The sequence below is a fragment of the Pongo abelii genome, chromosome 7 (assembly GCF_028885655.2).
Source record: "Pongo abelii isolate AG06213 chromosome 7, NHGRI_mPonAbe1-v2.0_pri, whole genome shotgun sequence".
NCBI lineage: Eukaryota > Metazoa > Chordata > Mammalia > Primates > Hominidae > Pongo > Pongo abelii.
The window spans coordinates 154,832,944-154,855,433 of NC_071992.2; the positions used below are offsets into that span (position 1 = coordinate 154,832,944).

General features: G+C 42.1%; 1 protein-coding gene across 8 annotated transcripts in view; it reads right to left on the minus strand.

Moving 5' to 3' along the window:
* Positions 1 to 22,490, minus strand: part of FAM135B (family with sequence similarity 135 member B) — a 362,884-nt gene that overhangs the window by 314,735 nt on the left and 25,659 nt on the right. Inside the window, exon 2 of one of the 8 annotated variants that reach the window (XM_063726824.1) lies at positions 2,835 to 4,001. The exons of the other annotated variants lie outside the window; for them this stretch is intronic. The gene's annotated coding sequence lies outside the window, so the exon portion shown is untranslated. The remainder of the gene's footprint in view (positions 1 to 2,834; positions 4,002 to 22,490) is intronic. 8 annotated transcript variants of the gene reach the window in all.

Genomic DNA, 22,490 nt, shown 5'->3' on the forward strand with positions numbered 1-22,490 from the left:
TTTTCATGGCTTGACAGCTCATTTCATTTTAGCCCTGAATATTTCATTGTCTGGGTGCTGCACAGTTTATTTATCTATTTAACTACTGAAGGACATCTTGATTGCTTCCAAGTTTTGGCAGTTATGAATAAAGCTGCTATAAACATACATGTGCAGGTTTTCGTGTAGATATATGTTTTCAACTCCTTTGGGTAAATACTGAGGAGCACAATTGTCAGATTTCCTGGTAAGAGTGTGCTTAGTTTTGTAAGGAATGGCCAAACTGTCTTCCACAGGGATTATATCATTTTGCATTCCCACCAGCAATGAATGAGAGTTCCTATTTTTTTCCACCCTTGCCAGCATTTGGTGGTGTTGATGTTCTGGAGTTTGGTCATTCTGATAGGTGTGTCGTGGTATCTCATTGCTGTTTTCATTTACATTTATCTGATGAACTATGATATGGAGCATCTTTTCATATGGTTATTTGCCATCTACATTTTCTTTGGTGAAGTGTCTGTTATAATTTTTGGCTCACTTTTTAATCTGGTTGGTTATTTTCTTATTGTTGAGTTTTATGGTCTTTGGGACACCAAACATCCTTCTCATTCCTTACTCAGCAAGGTCTCATTAGCAGTTGACTCAGGCTCTGTCGTCTTCGATCTTGAAGGAATGATGCAAAAATGCAGACATTTATTGAGTGCTGTCTGTGTCCTAGACACTGTGCTAAACTATGTGAATTATCTAATTTACACCTCACCTGATAAAATTGGTACTATTATTATCTCAACTGCATAAATAATAAAACTGAGGCCCATAAAGTTTAAGTAATTTGACAATTATCACAAAACTAATATATGAAGTGCTGTGATCCACATCCAGGCAGTCTGGACCCAGGGTCTGCTGTCTGGACCAAGACATTCTACTGCTTTTAAAAAGTGGCCGCAGACTAGCACACAGGCCCTGCTCATTCAATGGGATAGCCTTGACTAATTATAAACCCTGCCCCTTAGCCTCAGGGGTCCCTGCAGCTTCTGCTAAGTTCTGAACTAAATCTCTACCACGTTACTAATTCAGCTATTCCCTCACATTCTTCCAAACCACTCCCTTCTTGTTTAAGATGATCAAGTTGCATTCTTGTTTGCTACCAAGAACCTTGACTGACACACTTCTTGTTGCATATGCCATATTGTTATTAGGGTAGAAGTTTTCGAAATGGTTCTTGGATTTTAACAAAGGGCAATTACTTGGACAGCAAGAAGATACTTGAAGAAATCCTAAAAATGGAGAAGGTCTTGAAGGATGAAAAGGAAACAACAGTAGCTATACATGCTGAGTACAGGTGTCCTATGAGTCACCTGGAGACATTTAGAGTAAGGGGACAACCCCTACAGCAGAATTTCCTATGAACAAGCTTGAATGGTGAAAAATCAGAGGGAACCAAATGAACATAGAGGTTTGAGGTGTTCAGTACAAGGGCAACTAACTCCTTTATCAACTGGAATAGAGTTTGCTATGAGCATGTTTACTGATCTTTAAATGACTCCTCTTTTGCTTTCACAGCAGATGTGCTCCTCTAAAGCCAGGGAATCTATGCTACTTAGCACTCTACCCCCAGGGTCCCCAACAGTGCCTGACACAGATAAATGTCCAAAAATATTTGGTAAAAAGATGGACTTATGGATGGAAGGGTGAACAAATTAATGGGTAAATACAGGAATGAGAGATGTTTCAAGACATTTTGGTATAGTCTGTGAGATTTAACATATTAGAAAAATGATGGCTAATGGCACAGCCCATATTTTCCTCCTTCATTCTTTTTTACCTTGCTCATAATTTTTATAACTAATATAAGTTGCATTTAAATACAGACAAAATACACTAATAAAAAATTATCACTTTGGGCCGGGCGCAGTGGCTCACGCCTATAATCCCAGCACTTTGGGAGGCCGAGGCGGGTGGATCACGAGGTCAGGAGATCAAGATCATCCTGGCTAACACGGTGAAACCCCATCTCTCCTAAAAATACAAAAATTTAGCCAGGCGTGGTGGCGGGCACCTGTAGTCCCAGCTACTCGGGAGGCTGAGGCAGGAGAATGGCATGAACTCAGGAGGTGGAGGTTGCAGTGAGCCGAGATCGTACCACTGCACTCCAGCCTAGGCAACACAGCAAAACTCCATCTCAAAAAAAAAAAAAAAAATTATCACTTTGTAGACATGAAAGTCACAAAACAATCTTAATTTTATTATCCTATGACCCACAATTTCTTATTTCATCCACCCAATCTGTTTTTTTGTTTTTGTTTTTGATTTTGTTTTTGTTTTTTGGGGGGGTGAGATGGAGTCTTGCTCTATTGCTCAGGCTGGAGTGCAGTGGCATGATCTTGGCTCACTGCAACCTCCACCTCCCAGACTCAAGCAATCCTTCCACCTCAGCCTCTCAAGCAGCTGGGATTACAGGCGTGTGCCACCACACCCGGCTAATTTTTGTATTTTTAGTAGAGATGGGGTTTCGCCATGTTGGCCAGGCTAGTCTCGAACTCATGACCTCAGGTGATCCACCCACCTCAGCCTCCCAAAGTGGTGCGATTACAGGCACGAGCCACTGCGCCTGGCCCCAATCCACTATTCAAAGTGGAGGTGACCACAGTGTACAGATAAAGAGTAGGATTGAAAGGCCCAGGAAAAATAAAAGTGTCCACACCAAGACACAGAGAAGTGGCACTCGCTCCAGCTTCTACATAGACATCCTTCTGTGTCTTTTCCATGTCACTACACTGTATTAATTATCTACACTGGTTAACAAATTACCTAAATACTTAGCAATTATAAACAATAACCACTTATGAGCTCACAGTTTCTGTGGACACGGGATTCAGAAGTGGCTTAGCTGGATCTTCTAGTCTAGGGTCTCTCATTAAGTTGCAGTCAAAATGTCAGTTAGAGCTACTGTCATCTCAAGGCTTGACTGGGGCTAGAGAATCCATGCTCAGAATGTTCATTCCTCTGTCTGGCAAGGTAGTGCTGGTTGGTGGCAGGTGCCTTAGTTTTCCCATGCACCCATCCACGAGATTGCCCAGGTGTCCTCATGGCATGACAGTTGGTTTGGCCGGAGCAAATGATCCAAGAGAAGAAAGAGGAAGCTACAACATCTTCTGTGAGCTAACTCTCAGAAGTTCAGCTCTGTCATTTCCACAGTGTCCTACGACTTATGTGGGTTAATGTGGGAGAAGACTAGTAGCTCATGAATAGAATACAATATCAGAAAGTGGGGATCATGGAGGGTCATCTCAGCAGCCTGACAGCACAAGAACTCCACTCAGAAGTAAAAAATGAGCTTCAGGAAAGATGCAAATCTGTAAGACCAAAAGCTAAGACACTCTCAGGCCTGTTGTCGTTATCTCTGTAACATCATTGCCTACTATGGGGACATCAGTTTTTTTCCCCGCATTTAGAAATCCCACTTGTGAAAAGTTCACATTACAAACAGATGCTGCTTTTGGAGGAGTGCTGATAGGTTATCAATAAATATCCCATATAAAAATACCTATTATTTATACAAGAATATTTCCTGTAGGCACTCTAACAAATTCCTGCCCCTGTCTTCTCTCACATAGGTCCAAGTGACAAAAAAAAAGAGGCAAAATGACTATCTTCATGATGTAAGAGAAGTATATGCCCATTCCCTGCTGGTCCCGGACTCCCTCACCTCCACAAACAAAAAGAAGCTTTCTCTTCCAGTTGGGGATTTGCTCAACTAGCAGAATGCTGCAGATCAGTCCAAAAAATAAGCAGAAGACAGGGTACCACATACAGTTAACGGTCAGGGTCCAGAGTCCAGGTCACTCCATAGAACCAGCAGGGTCCATATTGCTGTTCTTAGCCCCCTTTTTAGAAATGGTAGAAGATGGCTGTTCAGAGAGCAGGTCTTGGAGTCAGGCCGCCTAGGTTCAAATCTCAGCACTCTACATGTTACTTCTGTGACCTTTTCCAAGTTACTTAAACTTGATGGGCCTCAGTACCTGTATAGTGAAGATAATAATAGTACTGACTCCATCAGGTGAGGTCAGATTAAATTATGTAATCCTCATAAAGTGGAAGGATCTTTGCTATGCTTTTGCCAAACTTACCCTCTCCTTATTTCACTAAAGAAAAATCTGACTCTTGGGGAGAGTGTGTGGCTTTCCCCAAAGTAATATAGATGGTCAAGCTATGCCTGCAACTCATGCACTGACTCCCAGGACCAGGCGGGGGTCACTGAGTTAGTTCAGACTGGATGCAGGAGAGGAGAATAAGGCAGGTAAAAAGGAAGGTAATTGCACAAAAACTCCTTTTAAGCCCACTGCTTTTAAAATTAAAAAAAAAGAAGAGTAATTTTGAAAATGCCTTTTGAAAAGCAGCGTAAGTGTTTAAGCCACAGACTTGGCCAAGGTTCTCTTCAAAGGCCAATTCTCTTGGCCAAAAAATGGGATCAGGTACACGTGAAGTGGATGACTGGAACACAGCCATGTTTCAGTGACCCATTTTCTCCTTCATTCGTCAAATGGAAAATGACTGCCCTAGATGCCTCCCTTAAGTGATGGCTTTTGAGGGATATTATAGTCTTAGTGCCGCTGGCAGAGGTTGCAAAATAACTGTCAAATTCCAGCCTCTTCTCCTGGAAAGAACCTGGGAGTTTAGCTATTTGAACCACCTACTAAACAGAGGAAGAATCTGAGGCCAAACATATTCTAATATTTCTTGATACTGCAGAGCAAATAAGTGCAGAACTAGGGCTAGTACTGAAGCCTCACTCTGCACCCTTTCTTCCTCCATCACTCAGGTCTTAATTTAAAAGTTGATGAGGCAGGCAGGATTCTGTAAACATAGATTTAGTTTCAGTCCATCTGGAGGAGTCTCACTTTCGTGCTATTGTGGCTTCACACACAGAGAGCTCCACTAAACTTATAATCAGAAGGAATGGAAACAACTAACTACTGCGGACCTACTGTGCACCAGGCATCTCCTCCTTGTCTCATGCACAGCCTATGTTGCCCACAATGCTGCAGAATCCACGAAAACAAGAACTCTGTCCACAGTTTCTCACCTTCGTGTCATTATCCCTCAGCCCAGGTCTTGGCATATAGTAGACATTCAATAAACGTATTGAGTCAATGATCTCACTTAAATCTCAAGATAACAGATGAGCACTGAGTTATAAATTAGGGAACTTAGCTGAAATTGATAGAAAGATGTGTTCAAGCCATTCAGAGTGTAAATGTGGGAACTGAGTGTGATTTTGTGACCTTCAGAAAGAGGAAGTCTTTGGGGGATCTATTTTAATGTAAAAGTAAGATTGCTTCAAATCCAACAAATACAGTGTTGCTGGCACATAGGACCTTTCAAAATACTCTGGAGGTTAAATACGTCTCCAAGCCATTACACTAGCTCTGCCTGTTTACTCAGCAAATTCTCTTTCGTCATGGATAGGAGAAATGTAAACTGCAGTGGGACCTTGGGTTGCACAATTGTCATAGATTTCAAAGTCACTAAAGTCCAAATTAACCAGGGTTTCATATTCTTCACGTTCCAAGTACTTGTTCTGACAGCATCTCTTAAGACTCTAGCCAGCAATGCAAAATGAAGCATAATATAGATGAAAGAATAATAAACAATAACAATATCATAATAATTATAAAGTGCCAGACATTGTTCTGAGAGCTTTCCATGTATTACCTAATCTGATCCTTACAACAAAACTAGATGTAGGTTTTTATTATTACTATAATAACCCCCAGTTTATGGAAGAGACAACTGAGGAAGAAATAAATATCTAGGCCCAAGAGATCAACTGCTTCTACATTCTGGCTCTGTTCTTTCTTGTCTACCATTATTCTCCTTGTGAATTGATGGGTAGGTGGGTATGTGGGCAGATGGACGGGTGAATAAACGGATGGAAAGAGATGGGAATCAGCAAAGGGTCCATCACCACTATGGTGGTACAGTTTCTAAGTACCTGACTTCATCCATAATTCATGCTGTAGACAGCTGTTGCAGTGGCTGAGTCCTACTGGATTGGTTTGGAAGGCCAGGAATGGTGGTTATGTGCACAAGTTCTGAAATCAGATCTACACCCTCCATATGCCAGATCCAGACCTACAAGCTGTCTGCCTTTGTGTATGACTTTTCAGAGCCTCAATTTCTGTCTCTCAAATGGGAAAAATAAATTATCTATTCAGAAGTGTACGTGAGGACCAAATGTAATGTCAGCGCATAGTAGGTGGTCAGTAAATGTGTTGAAAGACTGAGTGAACAAGTCACCAACATATCACTGGCAGCCCACAAGGATTCAACAGGTCTCCCCTATGTTACGGTTTGAACGACACAATCACCCAAACACAACAAAACTGTGAAAATCCCCAGATTTATACTTTAAATCCTCACAAATATCATTGGGTATGTAGCTGAAGTATTTTGGCTTCACTGACATTGAAGTCGTCAAAATGAACTAAGAGCTAATTGCAATTTACAAAGTCAGGTAATCTTCCTAATCCTTTGTATCTTTGAACCGCAGATTTGCAATTTGCCAAAAACAAGTGCATTTCTGAAGAGGGTGAAGGGAGTGGGGAGGAAGTATTTTCATTGGGAGACTACAAGGTTAGGACAGGGTCTTAGCTTCTGTGTTTTGCTTCTTCAATATAATCCATACTCCCAACCTAAGGAGAAGGCATTATCTAATGCTTAAGTGGGAAATCCCTGCCCACAAGGTCATGAGGCTGGTGGGTGGTGGGTTTATCTGAGTCTCCTATAGGCAGCTCTATCAATTCCTAGGTAATGATTATGCCACCAACTGGAAAAAACAAGCTCATTTTAAAGCTTTCCTAGGAATCTTCACTAAAATATACACCAAATGGTGATTTCCCCATATTCCCTTGATCCTCTTTAGAAGCACATTTTTCTCTATCAAAGAGAAGATGAAAAGGACATTCGTGTTGTAAGGGAAAGCAAAGGCCTCACTGGTATGGTCTACATACATCAGTACTTAGTAAGATGAAGGGAAAGCTGGATGGTGGAGACAGAAACCACGCTCCTTTCCTGGAGTCATACCCTATTCCTCTCACCACTGACATGGAAAGATAAAACGGGGGAAGGACCAGGAAAATCATCCTGGGAAGCTTTGGGGAGAACAAAACTGGGACGACAAAGAAGATATGAAAGAAAAATAAAAGGAACAACAAAAAAAAAGCTTTACGTGTGGAATTAAAAACATAGGCGATAAAAGAATAGGCAAAATGCCTCTAGAAAAGAGAAGGGATGGCCAGCAACTCTCCACGCTAGACCTAGGAAGAGGAGCAGGAGCCAGAAGAAAAGGAAGGGGACACGGGATATAAGTGTGTGCCGACACACAGAGGGAGGGAAGGGTGTGGAGGTGTGGGAAACGGGGCATGGCACCAGGTATCTCCAACACTGAGCAGGAGTGAGAGTCGTGGCAGAGATGGCTGGAGATGGTGTAGGCCATGGAAAGTACTGTGAGCCACTACAGGGTCATATTGTCACAGTGTCTAGGCTAGAGTTTCTCAAGGTGTGATACTCATACAACTGCCTCAATATCACCCCAGATGGTTGCTAAAATTTCAGATTCCAAGCCCTCCCTGAGGCTTAGCAATTTCACAAGACAGAATGTAGATGATGAGCATGGCGTCACCAACTCCCAGTGGTGATCCTTGTTTACACTGAGCTGGTGACTCTCCACCAGTCACAGGGGAGCCACTGAAGGCTTTGCAGCAGGAAACTGACATTCATGTTTCACTTTACAAGGGTTTTCATCATCCTTTATGCTTTATAGGATTTACAACAATCATCCATTTCATATATAAAGTACACATTTTTGCCCAGGCATAGTGGCTCATGCCTGTAATCCCAATACTTTCGGAGGCTGAGGCAGGCTAATCGGATGAGGTCAGGAGTTCAAAACCAGCCTGGCCAGCATGGCAAAATCCCGTCTCTGCTAAAAACACACACAAAAAATTAGCCAGGCGCCCTGATGGGCACCTGTAATCTCAGCTACTCGAGAGGCTGAGGTAGGAGAATCACTTGTTCCTAGGAGGCAAAGGTTGCAGTGAACTGAGATTGCGCCACTGCACTCCAGCCTGGGCAAGAGCGAGACTCCATCTCAAAAACAAAAAAAAAAAAAAAAAAAAAGAGAGAGAAAAAAACTTAGCTGGATGTGGCACACGCCTATAGTCTAGCTACGTGAGAGGTTGAGACACGAGAATCACTTGAACCTGGGAGGAAGAGGTTGCAGTGAGCTGAGATCACGCCACTGTACTCCAGCCTAGGTGACAGAACGAGACTCCATCTCAAATAAATAAATAAACAAAGCATACATTCTTATGAGCATATAGTAGCATACTTACATATTTCCATACTAAATTATAAGCTCTGTGAGGGTGGGAACCTTGTCTTTTTTCTGTTTACCTTCAAAGCCTTAAGAGTTAACACAGTGGTGATCTGTCATGTCAGGAATTCAATATTTATTAAGTGAACAAATTCACAAATAAATGTAGTCTGTCAGGAGTCAAAATGACACATCAGAAGATGGAGATCTGAGGTAAGGTGGGAAACTTGGATACTCCAGGTGAGAGGGTTATGGCCTGAAATAAGATGGTCAAGGTTGCTATGAGGAAGAAGGAGCAGAGTAGAAAGAATCTGAAAATATTTCCTGGATTTGGCAGGGATGGCCATTAGACCAAAAGAGTTAGTACATGTGTCCAGAGAATTCCAGGCTTCCTTCCTGGTACCAAATCTACTATCACTCTGGCCCACGGTCTATTTGTGTAAATAAAGCTTTATTGGAACACAGTCACAGCCACTTATTTATGTATTGTCTGTGGCTGCTTCCTCACTATAAAAGCAGGGTTGAGTAGTTGAGTCAGGGACCATACGGCCTGGAAGACTTAAAATATATACCATCTATCCAGCCCTTTACAAAAAATGTACGCTGACCCCTGATTTAGGAGCTCATTTAGTTCTCTGCTGTTGTAGAAGTTACGCTGAATTCAGAGGGAGTAGCAAATGATAATTTTCCAGCAGCACATGGCTAATTTAAGCAGAGGCAAAGTGAAGTGTGGGATTTCTGACTTGCAAAATTGCCGGCATGTACTGGTGGCCACACAGTGCATGTGTGTGAAATTCCCTACACAGGCAAGCCCAGGGAATACAGCAGAGGCTGGGCGCCTGAATCCACGCAGCACTGCCACTCCCCACCCCCAAATCAGCCCACAGCCAAAGGAACTGGGGAAAGTTATGATCACAGTGCCTCTATAATTTTGTGATGAAGAATGACAGGGATTTGCAGGAATCGTAGCTGGTAGAACAATCAAAGAAGGACATTAAAGGACTCAGGCTATTTTGCCGTAAACATCAGTAGCCTCCAAAAGTGTCAGTTCTCGGGCAGTAAGAGGATTTGTTGGTATTTTTCCAGAACCACTTTTCACAATTGCCAAAATACTATAGGGGAAGAAAACCAGACAAACAAGGCAGAAACTAGCAGAAGGCACAAAGCAGCAGTGGCAGGGACAATTATAAATCTCCAGGGCTGCAGGATCCTGAACTCATAAAATTGAAAAGGCACTTCAAAAAATCCTCCATGTCCGTGACAGTCTGTCACTAGAGAGGGCTTTCCTCAGATTATCAACAACCATGAAGCTCTCTAATGCCTTATCAACAGTCTCAAGGACCAGGCGATCATGAGAAACACAGGCTGTATTGATTCAATACTCAAACTGGTGGGATGATGATGATGAATGGCCAGTTTTTCTCTGTCTCATCCTCTTCAAGGATAATGCCACCCTGAGCCTCAGCTCTTTCCAGACCCTAACTCAGATTTGGACTGAGGTAGGGCTCAGACTACTGCAGACAGGGCCCTGGCGTTGTGCAGCCAAAGCTCCTATACTCAGAGAGCTTCGGTTTTCCTGTTTCCTCTTCCAAGCTACAGCAAAGGGAACTGGAGAGATAAGAAGCAGGCCCCCTTTGAAATTCAAGTCTGTGAGTCACTTTAAAATAGAGATTGGCCATGGACCCTGGGTCCAGAATGCATCAGTTTAAATCCCAGGCGGCCTAAGGGAGTTACTTCACACATCCTTGTACTCTGCTCCATCAGCTGTAAAATGAATAGAACCACAGAACTTTCCTCCTCAATTTGAGATAAGGATGAACTGATTTAATATATGCAAAAGCACTGTGAATGAGGCCGGCCCATAGGAAGCATCCTGTAAGGATTAACTGTTGTTTTTTTGTTGTACCAATAGTTTAAGCCCTTACTTTGGGTGATACACCATGCTAAGCAGTTTCTATTCATTATCCATTCCATTCATTATCACATTTATTACTAGAAGGCAGACACAATACCTACATTTTGCAGATGAGGACACTGAGGCACAGGTAAGGGACATAATTTGCTCAGAGGCACATGGCTAGTAAGCAGTGGAGCCAGGAATGGAAGATTCCATAGACTGTCTGGCTTCAAAGCCTGTGAGTTCAACAACCCAGTGCTATGCTGCAGTGTCTGAGACACCCACAGCCCCAGAAGCTAAAGCCTTCCTCCAAATGCAAAACAGCAGCCTGGAGGGTGAAACACACCTACCCTGGAAGTGGAGATAAAGGGACATGGCAAAGGTCTCAGAGCCAATTCACACCAACAGGGCCTTCACCCAAACATGGCAGGGACTGTCTAACCCAAGAGCTGTTTAATTCTCAGGCCTCCCCATGCCTCAGAGTATACATTTGTGCCTGCTTCAGACTATTAAGATTGGGGAAAAGAAGACAGTTATTCATTCTCCAGCATTTCTTCTAGGATGCTCCTCTAGGTGACCCCATTTTGACTAATGAAATAAAAGAATAAATATTCTGGGAGGCTTCTGGAAGGATTTTTTTTCTATCAAAAAAGAACAGATGAGGAAGAAAAATGGCTGGTGCTGCACTCCTCTTCTCTTCTGCCTTGAACACAGATGTGATGTTGGGAGCTGTGGTCATTCTACTGCAACAATGTGACAACAAGGCAATAGCTAAGGATGGCAAAGAATAACTCCACCCTGAATCTCAGCTCTTTATAGACCCTGATTCAGATCTGGACTGAGGTAGGGCTCAGACTCCTGCAGAGGGGGGCCTGGCATCGTACAGCCAAAGCTCCTGTATTCGGAGAGCTTGGGTTTTCCTATTTTCTCTTCCAATCCACAGCAAAGGGAACTGGTGAGATAAGGATCGGATGCTCATTTAAAAAACAGGGAGTCAATCCTTTGTTATAAGTTTATTTTTTTTAATGTCAGTCACTGGTCACCTCCAGGCTAGTTAAGTAAACAGGAGTTGAAGCCACTATTAGTCATGTATACTCTTACGTAAAGCTGACAGCAGTCCTGGCTCACACTGCAAGGCAGCTGAGATCTGCAGGGGTGTTAAGCACACACCTGAGCCAGGAAGTGGACCAGGGTGCTGGGGACACATCCTGGTCATCAGGGAAACAACTCACCAATTCTCATTTGTAAAATAAGGAAATAAAGCCAGATGTCAGCAAAGGTCTGTTTCAGTTCTAAGATGTTATGACTTTTTGTAGTGAAGAGATTACAAAAATTCCTTTCCAGAGGATTTGAGAAGCCCAGTGACATGATGAAGGCAGAGTACGCACACAATAAATTACCACAAACATATTTAAACATGACCTCAGGATTGACATTTAACTTCTCTTGGTTTTCAAGTCCATGTCAAAGTAGGCAAATGAAATGTTAAGCCAATACTCTAATTCTATAGAGCTAGCTATTTAGGACCTGTGCAAGGTTCCTTATACATATTGCATTTAACCCTGAAGAGAATACTATGAAATGAGTAGGATCACTCTCTTTGATAAAACATGAAGCTCAGACGTCAGTAGTCTATGTAAATCATCCTAGGACCTCACAGACAACCATGACTATTGGGATTTAAACCCAGGCCTGCCTTCCTCTACAAGACATAGCCACACTGGCACTGTCCCTTGATTTCTTTTTAAAACCAGCACATACTCAAAAATGATGATCTTCTCTCTGTATTGTTCAACCCACGAGGGTGGGAGAGGGTTGCTAATAACCGCCCACTCAGAGCAGCATGATTCATGTGGCTGTCATCCTGCCCGAATGACACAGATGAGCTGTCAGCCTTCTCTCAGAAGCCTGACTCAACTCTACGACCAGCTGAATCAATTATCCAAGGTTGGCTTGATAGATGATGATAATAATGATGATGATGATAATGATGATGATGATAAATCCATCAATGTAAATACTTCCAGAAACAAAGTAGAAATGAGAAGAAAAAGAAAGAAAACGAAGTATTGCATATATATGTAATATGTAATAATATACATTAAAAGTATTCCACATATATGTACATATACACATATGTACATATACATATATGTGGAATACTTTGTTTTCTTTCTCTTTCTACTGATTTCTACTTTGTCGTATACCAAAGGCCATTTGGGGACAACACATTGTTCCATTGCTCTTGGCATTTATTTTTGTTTTCGTAACTGTGCAGAATACTTTCCTATTTGGTAGAGCAAGTTACGTCTAAGTTCTTTCAAGGATTCACGAGGGTGGGATAAAGGTTCCAGTGTTCTGCTACGAATGAAGTCAACTCCAAGGGAGGCAGTTTTATTGCTGAGTGCATAGTTTTAAAGAGAGTCAAGAAAGAACTCCGGAGCTGTGGGTTTCCAACTGTCACCCAGAGGGTGTGCAGGTCCTAGAATGCTACCTGGAGTCACTGGGGAGAGGAGGGCAGGGTAAATGCCAGGACATCTGAGCCAGGCTCAGGACCCCAACTCATGATTTAACCCGAGTAGCTCTTCTGTGTGTCCATTTTCTATATAGGAGTTTTCTGTTCAACATCATTTGAAAAAAAGGGAGTTGGTGCCTTTTAATATAACAAAGAAAATGCTAGGGAATTATGCATCTGGCAAGCACCAGCGTGAGGTGCAAAGAAACAAGGTAGGTCAAGACATGGAAATGAGAGGCGGGAGGTCCAGAGAAAATCTGAAGCTGGGTCCAGATTTGGGGAAAGTCACCGCCCAGCCCATGGCTGAGTTTCAACCACGACTTCTCTGATGTTTCTGAGTGGTCAGTATCTATAGTTTCCTCTGTATTCTCACCCAAAAATTAACTAACAGCAGGCTATTTACATTACATTTTCATAATAATTGAAAGACCAAGAAGTAATAATAAATTATTCCCAAAAGAACATCACAACACTCAAAATGTTTATGATGCCAGTCCACCGGCACATCTGTGTTAATAAATAAAACCGAAGATCTCAGTTCTAAAAGGAAGTTTCTATTCCTAAATTTTTGGTGAAAAGCACATATGGAGTCCTTGCTTCATCGGGTTCTGTTGCTAAGCAGGTTGGAGGAAAGAGAGATAGAAAAGAGATGGTAAGTATCTTCAAACTCTTTCAAAGCTAATGGGAATGAAAAGCCCAAGTAGCAAATAATTATAATTCAAAGGAGAACACACACAGTTAGAGCAGCGACAGTAGGAAAGACAGGGCCAGCCAGGAGTTAGAAAAGGGAGAGACCACTGAATCAAGGAACTCAAGGGTGGGAGAGAATTGTATTAGGAAAGGGGGTGGGTGTTGGGGCCTCCAGATAGAGCAAAGTCCACTGTAAGAAGTTTCATAGCCATGGTGAAGCACGAAGAGCCTGGAATCCCAGCTCTACCACCTCCAGGCCGCAGCATCTGTGCTTCAGCTCCTCTGGGTAAATGGCTGGTCTGGGTGTTTTGAGGACACCATGGCATAATTTCTGGGGTGAATGCACAGCGCTCCACAAATACCAAAGGTCCTGTAACCAAGTGGCAACTCAGGAGGAGCGCAATGAGAAAGAGGAAGTAGCTGGCATGGGCACCTCTTTCAGGGAGGGAGTTAGTAAAGAGAAGCAGTAGTAAGATGTAATCTAAGATGCTGCAGAAGGGAAGGAAGTTTCAGAAGGAGGAGGCTTGAACTTGACCCCTGAGCAATCCTGAGGAGAAGGGTTGAGTAGAATGAGATTTTAAGATATAAAGAAAGGCCCACTAGTCAAGAAACCCTTTGATGGGTAGTAATTATCATTATTAAAATAACCAACATGTATAGGGCACTTAAAATAGCAAGTATGCTGCATTTTTGAGTTGTACGATCTCATTTCATTTGTCTACAACTGCATGAGATTATCAGTACCTTGCATTTATTTTAACAGAAAAGGAGACTGAGGCTGAGCACGTAAATGTCTGTATTCACTCATTCCTTCATCAGGTAGTATTTGACTGTCAGAGCCACGCATCAGGCACTGCTAGACAATGGAAGTGAAGACAGGAGTAAGGGGCATGCCATCCTAGACCTTAAGAAGGTTGCAGCCTATCATGGTGGATGGGGAGATGGCTGAGACATCACTGAGCAAATATCAGCCCGATGGATACATGGCTTGGACCTGACGCTCAGGATAGATTCTTCACTCCCTCCTGAGACACAAATGGACATCTCTTTGGTCTGTATGCTTTGTTCCTAGGGTAGGGCTTACCAAATAACCTCCTTTCAGATCCAGAACTTCAGACCTCCAGGCCTCTCAAAAACCTCCCCCCAACACATGGCACAGGATGCCAAGAGAGAAAAACAATACCCACCCCTTAGAACAGAGGTTTAATTTGCATTTCTGAGCCCTCTGGCCTCAGTGATCTCCATAGACAGGGTCCTCTTGGGTGTCTTCTGAACACATGAAGCATTAGCCATAGAATTCTGGACAAAGCGAATATTCTAAGAAAGGAGGGAGGAAGACAGGAGGTTTGCCAAAGTGACAGTGAAATTCCGAAATGGAAAAAACCAGAATGGAAGGATTTCAGGATATTCTTCCATCATCCCAACAGAGATCCTTGCGGCTGGATGACAGTGGGCCCACTGCCCAGAACATCAGAAGAGAAAAACAAGTCAGCACATATCCTCACAGGAAAGGCATCCAATCATTCTGTACTGCCGCAGTAACTGCCCCGGCTGCACTGCCCCCTACGCTGGCCCTGGAGTGTGGCCCTCTGCACAACAGACAGTGTCTTTCTGTACCTTGGCACTTTGAATTTACCTGGCCATATTTTAAGACTTTTGCGAATGCAGAAGAATACATTCGGAAGTTGGGAAGAACTATCAGCGTTACTCATTATTTAAAGAACAATTAGTGAAGAAACAGCCACAAGCTGGAATCACAGGCTTGAGGGCAATTTTGCAATTAAGAAAATTGGAGGCTGCTGTTTCAGAAGACAAACTGTCGAGCCAAAAGCGGGAAGAGAAAGGGATACACAAACCGAGCCAGGCTCTTGCGGTATCCAAGTCAATGCTGGGACCTGATTTAGGTAGTTCTGAAGTAGGGGGAAAGGAAGGGAGCGGCATTCATTGAAGTTACACATATCAGGTGTTTAGACCCAAAGGTCATCTGCCAATTGCCTGTCATGGTCCTTTCCTAGTAGGTGCTTATGAAGTGCCCACACTACACCTGGCCCTACACTTAGATCTAGCAGGCGCTGCAAGGAGTCCATCATATCCCCAATTTACAGATGGAACATCTCAGGCTTCAAGGTCACTTTGTCCTAAGATCACATGGTAAGTAAGGGGCGGTACTACAAGAGAAACTCAGGGCTGATCAAATCCAAATGCTTTGTCCTTTTCACTGATGGCGCTGCCTCTCTAAAATCCTCTCTCGTGCCCGTGCATGCTTTCTAACCACCCAGAAATGCAATGCCTATTCTTTGGCCTCTCTAAGTGTCATCGTTTCAGGCTTGAGCCTTTGCCCAACCCACTCTTTGCTTAATGCAACTGCATGCAGCCAGCAGAACTCCAGGAGCCCAGCCCTACAACAGCAAAAAGCCTCTCCCCTCTCAGCTGAGTGTGACTTGTATCCAGCCTCCTGCTCAGCCCTCATCTCATGTTCACCTGGCTGCTGACTTGTTGCTGTACATCCTGGTGCAAGTTTCACCTGATTTTTTTTTTTTTTTAGATGGAGTCTCTCTCTCCGTTGCCCAGGCTGCAGTATGCAGTGGTACAATCTCGGCTGACTGAAACCTCTGCCTCCCAGGTTCAAGCGAATATCCTGCCTCAGCCTCCCGGGTAGCTGGGATTACAGGTATGTGCCATCACACCCAGATAATTTTTTTTTTTTTTTAGTAAAGACAGAGTTTCACTGTGTTGGCCAGGCTGGTCTCGAACTCCTGAAATCAGGTGATCCGCCTGCCTCGGCCTCCCAATGTGCTGGGATTACAGGCATGAGCCACTGTGCCCGGTCTCACCTGATCTTTTAAATCTGATCGATGGCTTTAGCCTGGACAGTATGTTCTTCCCTCTTCCAACAAGAGCTCTAGGTCTTGCTCATATGCAGAGGACCTGGAAGGGGCCTGCAGTGGAGGGTAAAGGCCCTCTGAATCAAGAAGACAGACTGGACCCTGCTCTTGACTCCTCTTGTCTGGCACTGAAACTAAGACAAATCAAAGCAAGCAAGAGAGCTGCACTGTGACCCAGTTAAAGAGAGTGGGTCAGAATCTCGGTCAGGAGAGAGAAGTAGGTCAGTGGCAGGCTGAAAGCAAAGCAAACCTGGAGATGAAACTGGAAAACCCAAGAGATGATGCCTGTGAGGAGACAAGAGCAGGAACAAATGCACCAGGAAAGGCAATGTGACCAGGTGGGCCGCTGCATCCAGAATCTGAGATTCAGAGTGGAGGATGCCACCCTCATGTCCCCTGATGATGCTTTCGTGGAAGAGTGGGGGCCTGGCACTAGAATGTGTTCACTAATGTTAGCTGGAGAAATTAATGACTGAACAACCGAATTTAAATAAGAATGACGTTGTGTCTTACAAGATGAGAAGTAAGGACAAATTAATAATCTATGCCAATGCAATGAGTGATGTATCAAAAATCACTCTATTTTTAAAGCTCTTGGTTAACTGTATGGAGGGCTGGGATGTTCTGTTTAATTTACTTCACGTCTAGTTCAGGAGATGAGCTAAAAGTTTTACGTCAACCTCAGCGGTTAAAAGGTTTTTTATTTCCTTTCCTGAATAAGTATAGTGCAGCAAATTTATATAAACTTTACTTTGATGATTCAGGATCAGGGAGTTGTGTCATCAGTGAAAGGCTGACTATGAACACATAGAAATATGGATTAAGGAGGTGTGACAAGGTGGGATCCCAAGCAGATCCCAGAACTAAAGATGGTGATAAAACATCCTATCTGGTTGTTTTCCCATAATTCATCCCCTCACTCAAAAAAACAAACTCCAAATTAGTCATCGGTCACTAAAAGTTCTAGGTAATCATTGTCTTCCCAAAATATGATTGGAAGATCCCATCTGGCCTGTGCTATAAATGTGAAGAAATTGGAGAACATAGTCTGTGATTCACTGCATGCTATCTTATACCAGTTGCTGCTCAGTCTAACCGTAGGGTTCACCAGGGGATGAACAGAACAAGAACCTTTAAAATTGGGAACCAAATTTCAGACATCTCAGGGGCATAGTTGCTGGACTATTGAACTTATTCAAGGGCCCTCGGCCTGTGTTGTCAAATATGGTAGTCACTAGCCACATCTGGTTACTTACATTAAAATTAATTAAATGAAATGTTAAAAATTCATTTCCTTTATTTTACTAAGTACATTTCAAGTGTTCAGTAACCACATGTGGCAACTGGTTACCATAATAAACAATGTGTATAGGATATGTTTTATCACCACAGAAAGTTCCATTGGACAGTATTGCCTTAGACCTCACTTCTAGTGCTTCTGAAATACAGGGCACAGAGAACCATGGTAAGTGACACTTTGAGAAAACAATCAGACAACTCCAACATGTGGAAATTTGTGTAAGAAAACTGGCTCACACTCTCAAATAGTCAATGTTATGGGTGCAGTGTTGAGAAGGGAAATTTGGAGGACTGTTGCAGATTTAAAGAGAATAAAGATATAACATCAAAAGAAATTCATGTACTTAGATTAGATTCCGCTTCAAAAATATCTGTAAGCAAATTTCTTGAAAAATTGGGAAAATATGAATGTAGAGTATACATTAAATAGTATTACGAAATATCATTTATTTACTTCAGTATAATGTCACTGGAGTTCCACTGAAAAATGTCTTATTCCTAGGAGAAGCCTGCTGAAGTATTTAGAGTATACTGTCTTAAAGTCTGCAACTTATTTGCAAATGATCTAGAAAAATATGCATATGCATAGTTTATGCAAAATATGCATTCATATGCTGATAAAGAAAATATTACAAAATGTTAACAATTGTTAAACCTGGGACTAGAAACTATGGGTATTCATCATGCCTTTCTTCAACATTTCTGGATGATTGAAACTTTCATAATAAATTTTTGTGAAACAACATCTCTATGGAATTTACGGAGCCTGACATGTGTCAAAACTCCAAGGCAATTTGTATTTGAAAGCCCTTTTTGCTTTCCTTACCTAGTAATGGAACATTTCCATTCCTCTAACACTGTTTTATTTACATGGGTGTCAGGAGATCAAATGAGAGGAATAATTTTATTGCGTTTTCTGAGTCCGCTGTTAGCTCTTCATGACTCTCTATCTATGGACAGAAGAAAGCCTGCATATTTTACTAATACGAAACTTTCAACTTGTGTCTCCCAATCCCAAGCCAATCAATTTCATTATGAGCCCATTTGATAAACTTTCTTTATTTGCCACCCATCACTCTTCCTTTTTCTTTTTGAATAGGGTGTTGCAATTTACATGCAATATTTACATTTCCCCATTAAATACCAGGCACCTCATTTCTCCTGTATCTGTCACAACTTGGTTTTGATTCAGCCAGCTGTAACCAGAGAGCCTCCTCTTAAACATCACAACTGAAAATTTAAAAATTTTAGCATTTTTTTCCATTACTTTCAAAGGGAAAAACCACAATTACTTTTGCACCAACCTAATAAATATATTAATTGAAAATTGGAGGCTGGATACGGTGGCTTATGCCCGTAATCCCAGCACATTGGGAGGCCGAGGCGGGCAGATCACCTGAGGTCAAGGGTTCGAGACCAGCCTGGCCAACAAGGTGAAACCCCGTTTCTACTAGATATATAAAAATTAGCCAGGCATGGTGGCGCATGCCTGTAATTCCAGCTACTCAGAAGGCTGAGGCAGGAGAATTGCTTGAACCAGGAGGCGGAGGTTGCAGTGAGCCAAGATATAGCCAGTGCACTCCAGTCTGGGTGACAGAACAAGATTCTGTCAAGAAAGAGAAAGAGAAAGAGAGACAGAAAGAGAAAGAGAGAGAAAAAGAAAGAAAAAGGAAGGAAGGAAGGAAGGAAGGATGGATGGATTGTGATTTTTCCCTTTGAAAGTAATGGAAAAAATGCTTAAAATTTTGAAATTTTCAGTTTTTAAAGTTTCAGAAAGAAAGGAAAGAAAGAAAGAGAGAGAGAAAGAAAGTTACTGGAAAAGAAGAAGAAAACATGAAAGGTAATCAAGTTCCTGGGATTAAGGAACTCGATGAAGGGTTAAAAAGGAAGTAGCATGATTGATCAGACCTAGGAAACAGAAGACAAAATTTTTTTACAAGGCAATCAGTGACTAGGCACATCTCTGAATAGACCTAGGTGCCTTAGGTGACAACTAATTTAATATAAAGCCAATGCTGATTGAGGACCCTGAGAAAGGAGCAGGGTGTGTGTGTAACATCTTAGGAACTAGGGAAGCAAAGTAGGAAGAAAAAAATCAGGGAAACTGAAAGCATTAAGCTCGCCTATTACAACTGGACAATGGGCTTATACTGATACCAAGAGATGGTTACAGAGACCGCTGCCAAGAAATATTAGAGATTCCTCAATTAATTATGTAACTGTATATGTCTTGAGGCAGGTGGCATAGCAGGACAAACACAAGATTAGAAAGAAGATACAACCTCTCTGAACTGTCATGCTAATGCTACCTAACTAAGGATTAATATTTTGGGGAGAAGAAGGGCTGGGGATTTTATTTTTGGCTTTTTAACAGACTTACATTTACAGTCCCCAACACAGAGCTCTCAGTACATTCTCAAGCTAGCAGCATTAATTGAGAAAATATAATAATAAATGCAAGGCAACTAGCACATCGGCTGACATGTATGCACTGATCCATTCATTCATTCGTTATTAACTCAACACCTTGGATGTGGTGGCCAGTGGGCTAGGGGCTGGATTCCAGATATTAGCAAAAGCAGACACATTCTCCTCGACGTGGAGTACGCAGGCTAGTGAATGAGGTAATAAAATAATTATAGAAATAAATGCAAGACTTAAGGAAAACTGCTTTGAAAGGTATAATATCTGAACTGAAATATAAAAGACATGAGTGGAAAGAAGCATTGACTCTCAGGCAGGAGCCCTAAGACAGGAGAAAACACAAAACTTTAGAAAAATGTCTCCTAAACATTTTAGAACACACATCACAAGCCCAGACACAAGAGCAGGAACAAATGCACCAGGAAAGGCAATGAGACCAGGTGAGTATAAAAACCATATACACCTGCATACACAGACATAGATATTATATTCTCTGTGCATTTTATATTTATACGTTAAATAATATCTTAAGTCTCAGTATATTTAAAGGCAGGAGCTCACTGTGGCTATGAATCAGTGTAAAGCCCTGGTTCAGATGGTCTTGCGGATGATATTTTTATAATGTATTATCAAATATAATTAGATCGAATTTGTTTTTTAACTTGTGATGTGTCTGGAAAAAAGCTTTTACTTGATTTCTATTCATCATGTAATTATCAGTATTGTCTTCAATCTGCGGTTTCCTTGCGGGAATCTTTCGGAGTCACTTGTTCATTTTGTTAAGGCTGTTTAATTAAAACTAAATACTATAATCCACAAATCTACACAACTGGGTACTAGAGACAATGCATTGTCACAATAAAGCTGGATTTGAAAGGACAAGTGAGGACATCACTCCAACTTGCTTTGTTAGGAGTCCCCCTTCCCTCAAGACACTGGTCACACTACATGTGACGTCTGACAAGTAGACAGGCAAGGGTACTGAAATCATGCAGAATATAAATATTAAAGAGCCCAATTTCTCATTTATTTTATAATTACAAAACCAATATAAAGGAAAGTTCTAGCATTTTCTCTCTGTGCTCCAGTGAACTCTCTTAAGCATTCCCTGAAATGCATGCCTCTCACTCTGGAAGCCACTGTTTTGGGAAAGCACTGTGTGGGGCTGAGAGGTAAACACATTATCATGCACACAGACAATGCTGAAATGTATGCTCTTAGTCTTCATGAAATTGCAAAGCCTTGTGGGGTTCCTAGAGAAAGGTGAGAGGGGCAGGATATCATCTCCATTCTGAGAATATCAAATGCACCACAGATTTGGGGCAGAGTGTGGCTGGTATACATGAGGAAATCATTAAGAGAATAGGACTGCAATAGAGCTGAGAGATGATGGTGGCCTCACGAGGGTCATCGAGGGAAGGATGAAGATGGAGGAAGATTAGAAGGACAGAGATGGATAGGTGATAGGATGGTGACACAGGCATATATGGAAACGATGACTTTTGCTTCTGGCTTAGGGAAACAGATGGACAAAAGTACCATTTACCCACTGAGACAGGAACCTCAAAGAAGGACAGATTGTAGAAGTAAGTTTGGAACTTGTTGAGTTTAAGGTGCTTTGAAATGCACTCCTAAAGAAATCCAGCAGGATGCATGGATTTATAGAAATGCAAGCACAATTTAAAAGTGAGAAACCTATGGTAATTTAAACCTTTGAAGTAGATAAGAACACCTGGGATTTGCATTTACCATAAAAACATCAAAGGATCAAAGTATATACCAGAGAGGAACTTAGCATTTAAGGAGTAAGCAAAGAATTAGAGATAACGTACACCACAATGAAAACAAGTATTATATGACAGGTAGGAGGAATTGAGGAAAGAATGAAATCAAGGAAAAAAATAGTGAAGAGAAGTGATTCACAGAAGGAAGACATGGTCAACTTGGTCACCATGCAAAGGGGCATCCTTCCAAAGATCTAAAGAGTGAAATGTTTCCAGTGAAACTGGCAATTAGAAGACTGGTGATTTGCACAAGGGCATGTTCAGTGGGAAAAGAATAAATGAGAAAATGGGGACAACAAGTTGAGACAACCTTGTCAAGACTGGGTGTGCAGGACTGAGAGAGAGGACAGAGACAGGAGGGGACACAGTGTGTGTTGAGGGGGAATGTAGGGATGGCCATGTGGTTTGATAAGAGAGATAAATTTCTACAATGTGTATATGTTAATGAGCTAATGAACTGGGGCTAGAAGAGAGGAAGAGGTTGACCATTCTGAAGTAAGAAGGAATATCACAGGTAACAAGTTCCTTGAAGAAGAGAAGGAGGCTGAGATCCAGAACAAGAGGGAGTAGGGAGGATCTGGCCTTAGAAAGAGGCCCATTCTTTCCAGGAAGAGCCACATACAAATGAAGTGGTATGCAG